This window comes from Harpegnathos saltator, unplaced genomic scaffold (assembly GCF_003227715.2).
Source record: "Harpegnathos saltator strain DR-91 unplaced genomic scaffold, Hsal_v8.6 scaffold434, whole genome shotgun sequence".
Taxonomy (NCBI): Eukaryota; Metazoa; Arthropoda; class Insecta; order Hymenoptera; family Formicidae; genus Harpegnathos; species Harpegnathos saltator.
Window position 1 is genome coordinate 440795 of NW_020230244.1, and position 15701 is coordinate 456495.

Genomic DNA, 15701 nt, shown 5'->3' on the forward strand with positions numbered 1-15701 from the left:
CGGCGCTACGCAACGAAGACGGAAAAACGGTCCCGGTATTGTGTTCGCAGTCGGACGGGAAGAAAGTATACGAAATTTCGCCGGCTTCAAATCCGTACTTAGGGTAACACAGTGACAACATAGTTGCGTCATATAACATAGTTACGCGCGCGTTAAGGAAGAAATAGAGACGTGGCGGAGGAATTTTAATACAAAATTCCACGTGCACGCGAATTCTTGCATTGCGCTGTCACGTGAGATCGAACGTGTGTGTGTGTGTGTGTGTGTGTGTGGCCGACGGAGGAATGCACGCGCGCGCATTTTCTCGGACTTTTTTCTCGCGGAACTCGAGATTTCGCCGCGCGTTTTGTAATTTGGACGTGGACCGTAATAAACACATCTGCAACTCCGACGGAACTGGCGTCGAACTATCGACAAACCGCGCCGCGTGAAGTGACGTTTGTCACTTCGCTCGACTACAAGACTCGGGATGCATACTCGAACTAGTACATACACGCATACGCGCGCACATACACACGTCTCTATAATAAATATACATTGTCGGGGAAAAATAACGCAGCGCAGTTCCGGCATCACGGTCATCTTTATCATTCGCGCGATAAATTCGTCGCTTGAATAAAACCTCTCTTTCGCGCGTCGCGAAATTACTTCACGACGATGTTACCGATTAGGTGGGAGCGAGAGGTATCCTCCGAGTCGCCCGAAAGAATCGGGATGCATACTTCTGCTTGAGGAAACATTGAAATTCAATATGAGATACGACCAGTCCTTTGACTCTTTTGGGATATAACGATAGGTAACCCGTATCAGAGATCCCGAACAGATTTGTTGCACCCAGGAGATCGTCAAATCTAATTTACTTTTCTTTACTGTTCTCCCGAAGGCGCACATCTCTCCCTGACACACATATATATATATATATATATATATATATCTATATACCTCCCGCTGATTTTATCTCCTTTCGGGGATCATCAGCTTGGACGAATCCCTCTTCGGAAAAATCGCACGACCTCGCTCGGATTTTACAACGGGGCTTCGTGCTACGGCGGTACGTGCACCGGGCAAGGAAAAGGGGCATAACGGCGGGAGGGAAAAGAAAGCGGGAAGACGAATATCTGCAGTCAATCGCCGCTTCAAGAAACGCCTCGAAGCGAAACACGTCGGTATGTCTTGAATCAAAATAGGGGTAGACGGCGCGTGTCGCGAATCTGATCTGGATTTCGGTTGAAGGCTCCATCGGAATACCCTGCCGTTTCGTACATCGAATCGAGAGAGAGGGAGAGAGAGAGAGAGAGAGAGAGAGAGAGAATGAATGGTTGCTCGACGGTATTACGATGCGCAAAAGCCGAATATCATGAAGCGACCGACGTCGAAGGGGCGCTTCCGCTCGCGGAGACGAATACGCGAGAGATCGCGAGCGTGCACGCGCGTCATACGCGCGGATCAGGACCAGTCGAAATTTCAGTTATATATTATATATTAACTCTGCAAATTCCATTGAGATTGAAAGATTGATGGAAAATCTTGAAATATGTAGATTATGAAAGACATAGATTATTATTCTACTCTAATGCGACGAATAGAGTTAGTCTCCTCGCCGTATTTTCCACGCTGAAACTTACAAAATTCGTGAATTAATATTATTATATATATTTCTCACCTGTATTTAATATTTGTTTTTAATCTCAGCGATATCAATCAATGATGCATTAGATATACAACACTCATACTTAATGACAAATATTAAATACGGGTAAAGAATAATATTGGTGAATAAGTAGAAGAATAAGGAGCTCTCTTTTCATCGTCATAATCTCTTTATTACCTTGACGTTAAAAATATCTATAAAATTTATAAGTATAAAAGAGCGCGCTGAATAGCAGGGAATTACAGGATTCACATCGTCGACTGCCGCTGCATTCTGCGTTCTGTGCTCCGTCCTGGTATCAGCTGCTGATCGTTATCATAGCTAGTCGACGCTCTCGTGCAACGAAGATACAAGTCGGTCGGTAAACGCTGCATTTACTGTCGATCGTCGAATGCTGCGGGCGAAATTTTTAAGACGTACTACTCTGTGATAGCGTTTCCGAGAAACGCGTCGAAGGTCCGGGTGATTTGAAAGACATTGTTTGTTGTCATTCCCGAATCGCCGCGTGCGAATTTCGCGGAAGGTACGCGGCTACTCACAGAACGACCGTTGAAGGTGACAACACTTTGTGCCGATTGTTTTGGTTCTTCGTGCGCTTGCCTTCGTCCCGGGTCATTACGTCTCGAGCCGACGAGCGACGCGGACGCGTGTGTCGTGATGTAAATTGTTACGTATATCGCCATCGGTTTTTCAAACGTTTAATCGGGTTCTCGTCGGCATCGCGTTATTAAATATATCGATTGTTATTGTATATTATCGGTTATTAAATATTTCTCGTATTGTATCTGCGCGAGTGTCAGTGTTAGTGCCACGAATGACTGAAAATACCAGCCGGGACCGGGATGCTGAATCGGAAAATCAGGACGGAGGACGCAGAACGTCGGGCAGCGGGCAGCGATACATGGTGTATTATTCCCAGGTGTGTCAATTCATCTATTATACATTTTCTGAGGATAAGGAGATATTCCGAGTCGAAATTTAGGTCGGTTTTCATAGTCTGTTATTATTTAACAAACCGTCGTAGCTTCATGAATCTCTAATTATTTGTCAGACCATATTTTACACAAACAATATTTATCCAAGTAGCCAAGTAAAACGGGTGATGAATATGAATCTAGTTATTTACGTTTGATAATCAGAGATCTTAAATGATGTGATCATAAATAATTTACGAAAAGCGAACTTGGAATATCATATAAATTTCGTAAATAGTGAATTTTATGTTCTCTCTCTCTCTTTTTCTCTCTCTCTCTCTCTCTCAAGTGTCTTATAAATTTAACGGAATTTACAAGATTAATGTAGACCTAAAATTTCGACTCGGACAGTCTACCTTTACTATTTGCCTAAACGAACGATGAGAAATAAGAATAGATTTATCGAGAGAACACTCGCAAAAAACTCGAAGCTCTTGCGTCACAAATTCATCGTTCCGCGCGACAGTCAACGATCGTAAATGCACTTCGATCTGTACGCATTCGATAAATATATTCGCATACGGAAATTCACGACGCCAGTACGTTGTAATTTGGGGAAAGCTGGTTTTCTGAAAACATAAATAAAACGGTTTACGTCGCCGTCCGAGATCCTGCACGATTTACATCGATACTTCTGTTCGACATTACCTCTCTGAATCTCTCTGAATCACACGGCGCATTTTAGCGAATCTATGCTCGCGCTTCTTCGTGGGGATCTGTGTTTCCGCGACGGACGTGATCGGCAAGGATAACCACGGTACTAAAAAAAAAAGGTGTATCGACGGTGCGCACAAATTGATCACAGCTCTTTCTCTTCTTCCTTGTAAAGTGATTTATATTTAGAGTCGGTCTGAGGTCGCTCGATATATGTCGGGAAAAGGGGAGAAAGCGAGCACGATCGCGATCCTTGCTTCTCGTTTATACCTCTATTGCGTCCGAGAGCCTAGAAATGAAATTTTAATTTATCGTTTAATAGGATTTTTATGAGCCATTCCGCGAGCGTATGGCACGAAGAGATCGGCCGTGTTCGGCGCGAGGCTACGTTACACCGTCGTTTCGCCGGGTGAAGGCTCCGTCGGGGGTTTTTTCTTCTAAAACATTCCGCGAGCCGAACCGACGGAGGGGGGAAACCCTGGGTGGAAAACAATTTATTGGGTATAGGCGAATGATTCACTGTGTGTCGGCCGGAAGGCGCGCGCGGCCGGTGATATATCGTATACTTAAGCAATACCTATGCAGACGGCAAGCCTCGAGAAAAATGTAAAAAATCTCACGCGCGCACCAGGCAACTCGCTCTCCGCGCTTACGCTTACGCTTACGCTTACGCTTACGCGACGTTCGCGTAAACGTGACGCACCTCCCACTGAGAATCCTATTATCGAATTCCGTCACCGCGGAGAATACCGTTTTCGGAGGACGAATGAGAAAAGAAGACGGAAAAAAAGTAAACGGGAAGGAAGAAGAAAGGCAGGGCAAGATGCATTAAGGAGCGCCTCGCCGCGATACGTTTCGGCTGATCTCCGCGTGGTTCGCTCCTCCGCCGTCAAATAAACGTCGCGAAATATTCTCTTTCTCTCTCCCTCTCTCTCTCTCTCTCTCTCTCTCTCGCCGTAAATGACACGAGGAACGTACAAACATATATTTTGTTAGAATTCAGGAGGAAAGATATAATGGATGCTCAGCCCGCGGCTCCGATCGCTCTTATAATGCGGCATTCATGCACGACACAACACACGGAGAGCCGTTCTTTTCTAATTTCACGGTAGAGCACCGAGGGTAATAGTCGGTCCCGGCAAGTCGTAATTGAAAATTTGCATCCGACACGCGGACCGCCCGAGGCGTTTTATACACATGCACACATGCACACACACACACACACACACACACACACATCCACACAACCCCACATGCGCGCTATTCGCTTCAAGATATAATATAAATTCATCGGGTAAATAACGCAAACAAGCAAATTACATCACACGGCGTGTCCGCTGCTCGAGGTGCCTGTCGATAACTTTATGAACGTCGTAGCTCTAGTAAATTAAAAAGCTTATTTTTCCCCTGTAATCGAATAGAATTGAAATTCAGCAGAGGGAATTACTTTACGGTGTATGTCTTATTCGGCCTGAGTTTCTCACTTTCGACGTTAAGCAGCTCGAGTCCACGATTTAAATTACCGTTATCTCGCTTAAGACTAATCAAAAGACAAATGTTTGTCTCATTCTTCCTTGTCTCTCGTTCGCAATATTTTCTCATAAATACACCTCGGCCCTGCTCCTCCTCCTCCTCCTCCTCCTCCCCCCCCCCTCTTCCCTATCCGTCGCCTGCGAATTTCTCGCCCTCGAACGTTTAATTCGCCGGAACCCTTCAATTTTCTATGTCGGGGAGAACTCGCGGCGCTCAGTGGCGCGCCATTAAAACAACCGTCATTTATCTTGGTTTGTTCTCAAGTATCTGCGGTTAAAGGACATCCACCGCGGCCACCGCGGCGCGCCCGTCACGCGCGTTCGCCTAAATCATACATCCCGAGCAATTAAATCTGTTTCTCCGTCACTTGAGAATTACATGCTGTAAATAAGTGTCACGTGAAGCGGGACAAATGAGAAGCTTGAAGCTCTCTCGTTTAATTGACTGCGTGTTTAGAGCGACGCATCCCGCGACAGGGTCCTCATTCGGCTTTCAGATTAAACGTAAAAACGTATCTCCGTGTCTCTTTTTATGTACGTCCGCGCGAGGCGCAGCTAACGTCGGTTTATCGTCTATGAATTTTTAGCGAGCTGGGGGATCGCTCGAGACGCATGCTTTCAAGTCGCACCTGCAACGGGGGAACTTAAAGGATCAAAAGGAATAGGAGACTCGTCCAAGAGACGACGAGCTCTCGGGGAATATGATCCGCGCTTAATTACGACGACGGCACAAAGTAATACTGTACTCGTAAATATCAATCGATCGAGGGAAAACGGGAACGATGCGTCGCGCTCGTTCGCTTCTGAAGTCGCGCGTCCTTTGCAATTTTCCGGCGTTTATCTCCTCCGTTATGCTGTTTATTGTACGGAGATACACGGTATTACGATATATTCTTTGTAAGGAGCGGCAGAGCGGAACCTTGTAATAGGATCGAACTCGATCTCCGTGCAGGCTCGTCGTAAAAGTAGAATGCGTCGCCGTCGTCGGCGGTGGTTTATCGTTTCTCTAATACCTTCGTAATCCTACGCGTGGTCGTAATTTCTGTCATGCATAGCGTATTACGCCATTTACCGCCGCTACCAAACTGACCCCCCTTCCGCGCGCGTCGTTGCGTCGTCTTCCAAATGTGATCGCCCCAGCAGTCGAAGGTTAAACTACTTCGTACCGGTGCGCTACGGCCGAGTTTATCGGACTACGTGACATAAGCGAAAGCGTATATGCGACCGCATCGGTTCCCCGTTTCCATTTGCGATTACTACTCTCTCGCGACATCGGCACGTAACGCACGCTCTGACCGCGACTGGATACGTGCCGAAATGATGACCCGACCCCCCCCCCCCCCGCTTGGGCGACCCGGATGAATGCCTCGAATCGACCGAGGAGAGCGCACGAGAAGGAAAGAAAAGAGGAAGAGGAGAATGTGAGAAAGGGAGAAGAGAGTGTGTGGCCATCGCGAGAGTCTCGTAATTTCCCGACCGCTGCCAAAAATCCGTGCATTGTTCTCGCAACTCGCGTGTCTACCATTACGCGGCACGGTGGGTTTCGTGTCCGGCATGATATGAGCTTGTTCCGCCCGCTCGTCCACCCTCATTCTATTCGGATAACAACAGGGAGAAAAAAAAAGAGAAATAGAGTGATGGGAATAGAGGAGGGGAGGGGGAAGAGAGGAGGCCATGCCGGGGTCGAAGGCGGTCAAGTCTCGCGAAATACTCGACCATCGAAGGGTTGTGGCGTTTGCAATAGCGTTTGCGATAGCGCGCTATACCCTCCTTCGCACGATCCTCGCGCCTTTCTTCCGCTTATTCCCCTCCTGTACTCCTCGCGTTTTGACACCCGTTACGAGGGTAGATTCCCGGCCTACCCTCGCTCTCTCATTTTCCCTCTAAATTGCTGGCAACGTTAGGCGCAGCTGACAACGGTTCTCGTGGGTGCGCTCCGTTCTTGATTATTACGTTATTTATGAGAGTTTCCTGCCACTTTGCTCGTTTTACACCAGTTGCTACTTAAGGGCATCGGCCCGGTCGCGCCGACCTGGCCGTGTATCGCGCCGTTATTGCGCGCGTTTCGCGACCTCGCCGTCGCCTCTTTTTCCACGTCCGCGGAAAACTCGTTCCTTTCTCTTTCTGTCGCGCGCCCGTATCCGCGTGGTATCGCACATTCGTGACGTCTTGATGCGTTCAATTCCTTTAGCCATACGCTCGCTCGTTGGCGACGACGTCGCGCATGATCTCTTTGATAAAACGGCCACGTTATAAGACGTGTGTCGCGCTACGTCCGCACCCGCGCTTCCTCGCATCCCCGATCCATCTCGTGCCAAGTCGCATCCGACGCGCCTCGGAGATTTCGCCGGTCCGCGGAATACAATGAAAGGCCGATCGTTCACCTCCCTCATCCGAGGCGAGGGGTGGCTGGCAGGGCGGAAGGAGCAGGATACCATCCCTCCGTCGCTTTCTGCCCGCCGCTCGTTTTACCGGGCGTTTTGCGAAACAAAATACCCCGGCGCTCTTGTTTGTGCGCGGCTATCGCGTAAGCGAGAGCGGACGGGAAAGAGGAAGACAGAGAGAGAGAGAGAGAGAGAGAGTCGGATCGATAGCCGACGCATGGCCGCAGGGGCCCACACAGTCGTGGCGCACAACGCCGAAAAGTTTTTCGCCGTTGCTGAAGCGACTCTCTCTCTCTCTCTCTCTCTCTCTCTCTCTCTCTCTCTCTCTCTCGCACCGCGTATCCGCGGATTACATGTAACTCCCGTTTGTTCGCACTCCAAGAGCTGATCTCTCTCCGCTCGGAATGTTCCTCTAATAACATTAACGTGGCTGACTAGTTTTCTAGCGCGCGGGCTTGCTTCCTCCTGGCTGAGATTAACGCGCGGCAATGTAACGGCGATTATTCGGCACGTGTAACACGACGACGTATTTCTATTCTTACTTCGCAGTCGGCCCTCTCGATCGTCCAACGTGTCCGCGATGATCACGGCGCGCGCGCTTCATGATCATCGGAATGTCTAGGGTTCTGACGATCGCCGCGTATACTACTAACCGTCGACGATGCTTTAGACGAGCAAGTGGATTAATGTTGCAGCAACGAACGAGGCTATATGTGTTGCTCGTTGATTATAGATATTACGTTTAGGGTTTGCCGTGGGGGGGACGCTTTAAGCAGCGCCTATTCCACCCCCGCGACTTTGTTGCCTGTCTGCTTTTTTCCACGTTACATCCTCCCCCCACCCTCCGCCCGTTGATGAAGCTCGCATCGTGCCACGCTGACGACAGGGAAGATCTCTGAATTTGTCGGATTCGGACGGATTCGGGGGACGTTGAAGCACCTCCTGCTCTCTAAGGAGACAATAATGGGCATAAATTACGCCTATGGCGGATACAACGAGTTCATTGCGTCAACACGCGTGGTTGCAACACGAGAGAGCTGCCGAATTGATATTATATCCGACGCGGATTAAAGAGGAAATTTGAGACGCGTGGCGGGCGTGCGACGTGCCTGGCCGGGACGGCCGAAAGTTCTAACGGCACTTCGAAGGCTCGCTCGAGGAGACGCTATCTTGTCCTGTGGAAACGCTCACGCACGGCTCATTCGCCTTATCATCGATGATAAGGGACGTGAGAGTCGCGCTCGACCGCTCACCGCAATCCGAAGCTGAGCTGAGCTCAAGAGTCCACTTGAGAGAATTAATTTCGCAACACGTAAGCTGCCGTGCCGCGCCGGCGGGCGAGATTATAAAGTCTTATCGCGCGGTAATGGTACGTTACATGGCTTTTTAAGAGGGCAGGCTGAATCGCGCGCCGCGGCGCGGCGCGGCGCGGCGGGCGCGCAAGAAGCTACGCAGCGGCCCTTCGTGCTACCCCTTCAATCCTTACAAGTGCGGCGCCGTTGGTGTGAGTCAAGTTGCTATCCGCGGTGGAGGAGTCTCATTATAGGGGCTTCCCACAAGCCATAAACTTAAGCCGTGAAACGGCTTGCCGCGTGTTGCCAAATGCGCGGCTGCGCACGCGGACTTGATAAATAATGCATGTGCGTTGCGCGCGGGATTTACACACGTCGATGAACAAGCGGTCAACGTTCGCGAATGACGATTTAAAGCTCGTGAAAAGAAGGGATGAGGGAGAGGAAGGAGAGAGAAATCATACGAGGTGGCTCGTCGAGCGCCACGGTGAATCGGAACACTCGTGCACACGCTCGCTCATGGATGCCTTTGCAATTCTGACAGCGAAATTCGCGTTATATTGCCAATTATAATTATCTGATAATTTTTAAACAGAGCTGTTGCGTTCGCAGTGACTCGAGCAAATCCGATAATTGCCACTCAAGCGCCGAATCCGTCCGTATCCGCGTCGGGAAAGTACGGCGCGCTCTCGCCTACCCGTATCAATTTCAGCGCGATCGCCTCGCCCGCTCCTGCCTTTCCCCTCCCTCCCTCCCTCCCTGATGCGTGTTCCATTATTTCGTCGAGCCCGCGTTTTGCCGGTTGCACGGCTGAGCGAGAATTTGCGGGCGGAAGAGTCGAAGAGTCGCCTCGCGCGAGGGACTTCGCGCGCTAATTCGACAGATGCGATGCAAACGTCCGAGGGACGTATTTTCGGAGCGAATAGAAGGCGTTACGAGAGAAGCCGATAATCATAACGTCGCGTTCGTTTGATCGACGCGAATCTCCTGGTCGGAAGTCTCGTTATTTTCGCAATCGGGAGGAAGACACATGCCCCGGTCCTCGCGCAGCTCATGATTATTAATTCGAGCGATATGACGTGAGGAATAAAATCACCCGCACGCACGCGACAGTTTCGCCGCATAAATTGTACTAATAAGATTCGGTTAATAATCCTGCACGCGGGAACGTGGCGTATTTATCATATTCTCTCTCTCTCTCTCTCTCTCTCGAGCGCGCGCGCGCGCCGAAGAATTAACACGGAGACTCATCCTCGATTGTTTTTTCTCTCGGCGGGGAAAGTAGCAGTCACGCGGCTTCTCCGTGCGCTTAATAATCTCCTCCTCGCTAATTATGCACGTGGATAGATACGCATCAATGCTTATGACTTAATTGGAAAGTGCATCTAAGCATGAAAATCTATGACACGTAAAGCCGACGTCGTTAATATTATACAGCGAGATTATTTTCTCGGCGGAGCGAGAGAGAGAGAGAGAGAGAGAGAGAGAGAGAGAGGGGGGGGAGGAGAGGTAGAAGCAAGAAAGATTTTTGCGAACATCGTTTGCTCGCTGGTTCCCCTAACGCTCGAGAATATTCGGAAAGTTGGAGGCCCGGGAGCGCCGATCGCATTATAGACGTCGCTTTCTCACAGTCATTCCGCCGAAAAAATGTCTCGCGGCCGATGGGAAAACTTTGTCGCCGTAACTTTCTCCGCGTTTCCGCGTCGCGCGTTCGCGCGCGTAACTTTAAAGTGGCTATTCGATCACGCAATGGGCCTCGTAAACTGTCTGCCGCGACTCGTGTCGTATCGACTCGCGCGTGACTCGTCGTCGTACTCTGTCGATGTTAAGGATCTCGCGAAGGCTTCGGTTAAGCGGGAGAGCTATTTGACGATGAGAGGATGGCAAAAAAGCAAAAGAAAGAGAGAGAGAGAGACGACCTTTATCTACGAGCGCGGATAAATGAGCCATTTATACGTACTAATGACGCGATCTATGTAACGACTGTACACGCCCATCGCCATTTCAGTATATTTCGAGTCGACCCGCTAAGCACTCGCGCTCTCACTCGCTCGCTCGCGCGGCTGGATTACACCCACACAATTTCAAACATGCAATTATGCAATTAAGCCCTTCGCTCGTAACGTACACTCTGGCCGCTCCACTCTCGCGAGAGAGGACTACTTTCTAACATGCAACCGTGCCGCAAACGCCGAGAGCCGCCCTCGGCTAAATGCAGCAAAATGCGGCGTGCACGCACGCGCGTGAGAGAGAGAGAGAGAGAGAGAGAGAGAGAGAGAGAGAGAGAGAGAGAGAGAGAGAGAGACGAAGGGGGAGAGAGTTCGCTATGATTCAGTATTAAACGGCGAAAGGATTTGTGCGTACACAAAGGACGTGCTTAATGTTCGATATCAAATCCCCGAGCGCAATCGCGCGCAATTACGACCACTCGGCGGATGTTGCGCGCGAGCTGGAAATACCGCGGCGCGACAACGATCGGCTCTCTCTCTCTCCCTCTCTCTCTCTCTCTCTCTCTCTCTCTCTCTCTCTCTCAGCGCGATAACGGCTCTTCCGCAGGGCGCGACTAACGTATCCCGTATAGCGTATCGCACGCGATCTGACTGAAACGACATCTCAGTCGACGAATGACTCGATAAACGAACGTGTCGCGCTCGCTCACGCCCCCCCCCCCCCCAGATATGTATCCGTGCAATTAGCGTGTCGCGCAAAGGGCGCGTATCTCTAATCCCGGTGTACGTTGGCCCGGTCGTGTTCTCGCAACCAAACGGCGATCCGATCGGCCGATGCGGCTTTTGCCACGGCCTCTCTCTCTCCCTTTATCGATGTGCGCCGATACGCTGCGGCCGTTGTGAGTGTATGTCCGAAGCTGGGAATCGGGTTCGCTCATTCCCACGCACGAAGTTCCTAGGCCACGCCGAGAATACCCCTTGACCCCGACTGTGCCTGCTGGAACTATGCATTGCGCCGGGGCCGGCTGTACATTACTCGGGCACATCTTGGCTTCCGCTCCACCAACGTCGGGCGCGATGCACTTATATAGCCCTGAGCTCGTCTTCCCCCCGCCCTCTTCGCTCACTAAAACATTATACCTTGTCGACGAGGCCGTGGAACGAGCGCACGCTAGTAGAATTGTCAGCGACCAGCGCGAACGAGTACGACTTGGCGCGGTCTGCGCCAAGTGTAGAGGGGTGGGAGGGGCTTCCGCTCCTCCGATTCGGCAGCGTGTCATTCTCGACACGCGTCCGCGCTTAATCTGCAAATATCAGTTAAGTCCGTGCGATTAGTAGCGTAGCGTTAAGTTGGCGCACGAGAAGGGGGCTAACCGCGCGCACGCAGGGGACGACGATCGTTAAATCCGCCGGATAATTTGCAGCTACGTGACAATTTAAAACTCTCGGCCTCTTCCTCCCGCTCTCGCTCTCGCTCTCGCTCTCGCTCTCCGTTGTCGTCCCGGGATATAATTTAATTTGTCATGCACGTGCATATGGCCCGACATTCTCTCGTTATGCGCGTGTACGCACGCTCAGAGTCCTATATCGCGCGTTGTTAATTCCCAACGACCCATCCGCTTTAAACAATTTCCATACGCGCGCGCGTGTGTGTGTGCGTGTGTGTGTGTGTGTGTGTGTGGCTCTTTAGAAATCCGACTGGGCCCGCAATAATAGATGAATCTATCCGCGTAACCGCACGCTGCCTCCTGGAGAACCCGCTCGCGGAACATGTGTAATAACCCGAACCGATTAATTTCGGCCGGGCCGGGCTCCATTTTCCTGCCTGTAGAACACACGCGCATAATCCGCGCGTTTGCTCGTAACAATGTAAACGCGACGATCGCCGCTGGACCCTATATACCTCCTCCTCTTCCTCCCCCATCGCCCCCGGCATCATCCGTGGAGAAAGAAAGAGAGGAAGGGAGACGGAGATAGAACGAAAGAAAAATAGAAAAGGTAAGCGATGAGGGTCGTCGGCGCGAGGACAGATAAATCGTATTACGTATTAACCAGTTGGGCGGTTTAGGCGGCTACGCGGTAAATACAATTTTGCCGCTATCCTACTTTGCATATTATTTATTATGCACAACGTCGTCTCGAGCTGTACAGACATAATAAAGGTGCGCTCGCGAGAAGAGGAGCGCGCTGAGTTCTCGCGCGCGCGCGCGCGGAACATTGCGGCAGCTGCCGCTTCGCAGAGTAGCGAGCGTCGCTCGCGTGCGCGCTTATGCACGACGCTCGGTGACGAAGAGGACGCGACGCGCGGAGCGAGAAGAAGGGAGGAAGAAACGCTCGTCGCGCTGAGGGCTCGCTACCTAATATCCAGCAAGGCCACTCAAACGTTAAGCCTCCGACTGCTACGCGCAAGATACAATCATCCGCAAAAGTCCGGCGTCCTTCGCGTGCCCATATGTCGTGTGACCTCGATGCCACGCGACCTGATAAAGGCTCGACGTCGATAGGCCGTGCGCGCGCGCGAGGAAAGGCGCCCACAATCGACGGTACGCCGCCTTTAATACAGCTTTATCGTATATTATATACAGCGCTCGAAATTTGTGTGTTCTTACGGCGGCTGCCAAGCCACGTATACCGCGCTGTGTTTACGGCGCGATCATGATTCGTTCCGTTATTAGCGCGGGCGAACCTAATGCGAGCGATGCAAGCGGGGAATAATACTCCCCGGTGCGCGTGATGTCGCGTTACATATTTGTAACGTCGTGGCGCAGTGTGAAATTACAGCGAGTACTCAAGAGCGCCTCGCATGTTTTCTGCTACTTTGGCGGCTACACGCTGCGCCTCGACCACTCGGAGACGCCGTCCGCCCCGCGCGTCTTGCTCCACTTCGAGACGTCCGCCTTGGCGCGGCTCGCGCTACTTGAAGGTATCGTTCGCCTCGCACGGTCTGTCGCTACTTGAAGTCGCGTCGGCCGTCTCCGTCTCGCGTCTTGTGCTACTGCGGCCCGTCGCAAGGAGTCTCTCTTCGACTACTCGCATGTCCGCGTGTCGTGCGTTTGCAGCTAGTCGGATGTTTGCTCCGTGTCTGGGATTTCAATGAGCGGCATCGTTATCTCGGCGCGTTGGAGGATGAGTGGCGAGCGAGGGAGAGGAAGCGATTTTGCACTCGTAGGTGCGAGGGAAGATGACGCGTCGACGCGCGTTGTATAGGGTGGAGTAAAATACAAACGGGGAAATAACGCGAATTTCGAGCTAAATTTAAAGCGAATTACTTTCAAGCCGGACCGCTGGCGGTCCGTTATCACACACACACACATACACACACACACACACACATACACACACACACACACACACACACACACACACAGAGACACGCACACAGTAGAGCCATTAAGTGCTGTTTCCCCACCTAATCCACCGGGGGATTTTGCCGGTGTGTTATTTCTATGGGTAGCGGTAATTTACTTACCCCTTTTGCGTTAATGCAACTCACTAAAACTGAATCGCCCTGCGAGTGGTCCGCGGGAATGATTTTTCAGCGCGCTCGCCGTAAGCTAAAATGGATATAAACACCTCTCGCCAAGTTAAGCGTTACGTGTTAAGGCGCGCAAGTCGTAATCTGATTAACGTTGGCGGTAATCTCGTCCCCAAGACGATCCCATTATACGAGACAACATCGAAAAGTGGAACGCCAGATTTAATCTCGTTGCTTGATATTCACGGATGATTCGCTTGGACGGGGCGGATGGCTGGCGTGGCGCGGCTTTTATCGAAAGTTTCGAGAGATTATCGAATATTTATAATATCATGATCACGCGCGCGCGCGCGCGCGGGGGCAGTAGTGGGACGATAATCGCTTCCATATCTTTCGGGAGGAACGATGAAAGACGTAACGCGAACATTCCACGGAAATAAATAAGCGCGCGGAAATCGCAGCGCGAAATGAAAAGAATCTCGAGGGGACTCGGGAGCGCGCAGATTCGACGAAAATCGAGAAACGACGGATACGTCCGTTCGTTCATTCGTTTATTCATTTCGATTAAATTGGCATCCTCAATAATTAAATTTCGCCCGTGATTACTTGATTTTGACGCGCAAACCATAGACGTGCGGGCACCATCATATCTCACGATGATCATCGTGCGTAACGTCGTCTAAGATAAGCTGAAACTACGGAAAGTGATGGACAGGTTGCGAAGGGGGGAGAAGGCGCGAGGGAGAGGGAAATTTCACTTGCACGAATGAGGGAGTGAAATATATATATGTGTGTGTGTGTGTGTGTGCAGGGTGTCCGGGATCCTTTGGGAACGAAAATTTGTTAGGATTGATTAGATCAAACCAAGAAAAAAAGTCAAGTACTATTTTTCAAAAATCGCAATAATTATATTAATGATTGAAAATAACCACATTTAGAAGCTTTTTTAATTGATAACTTGAAAATTTGCGAAAACTTGACTTATTTGCAAAATGGTAAAGGCTTCTTTTGTTCAGAATGACCTAATCTATAATTATATGATGGTTATTGTGCTTGAAGCGACAGCTTCAAGATTCAGGACTCAAAGTTCAATATACTCATATCTATCGTACACATATATATATATATATATATACACACACTCACACATATATGTGTGTATGTACGTACATATCCCCGACTCTCTCGCGTGGTCTGGTGGTCTCGGCTTTCCTCACGGACTGTACGAGAGAGATATCGACCAACCTCTCTGATGCTGCCTCTACGAGGCACTCTTACGATCGTATTTCGAATACAGCAACGTCTGCACGCAAGCAGCCTTCGCGCTATGTACAGCCGACATCACCAGAACGTTGTCTTATGATAGAATAATTCGACGGTATTCTCTCTCTCTCTGTCTCTCTCTCTCTTTCTCTCCGCACAAAGACCCGCACACGTTAGCCCATACATTTCCCGGACGACGACGACGACGACGACGACAGCGCCGACGATTCTCTCGGACCGAAGGTCCGAGGCGAGAGGCGATGTTCGCGCACGTGAAAGAATACGCTAAATAAATATATGATCCTCGCGTACGTTCGTAAACGTCGCTCGTAAATCAGGCGTGTCAAGAGCCGAAGGGACCGTGTCATCGCGGCACGATGCCGGCATCACCGCTATACGCTAGTGAATATCAGCGTAATGTCAGCGGCATGTAACACGTATAAATTAATTATCCCGCTTGAAAGTTTGGATCGTCATGTCCCGCGAAAACGGAAGTTTTAATTAACTTGGTCCTTCGCGGAGAAGGA

At 50.5% G+C, this 15701-nt stretch overlaps 1 protein-coding gene across 2 annotated transcripts in view; it reads left to right on the top strand.

Annotated features, from left to right (window-relative positions):
• Nucleotides 1–15701, top strand: part of LOC105192346 (neural cell adhesion molecule 1) — a 234846-nt gene that overhangs the window by 102044 nt on the left and 117101 nt on the right. The window contains exon 1 of one of the 2 annotated variants that reach the window (XM_025301628.1): nucleotides 1931–2570. The exons of the other annotated variant lie outside the window; for it this stretch is intronic. The gene's annotated coding sequence lies outside the window, so the exon portion shown is untranslated. Of the gene's footprint in view, nucleotides 1–1930; nucleotides 2571–15701 lie in introns of those variants that run through there. 2 annotated transcript variants of the gene reach the window in all.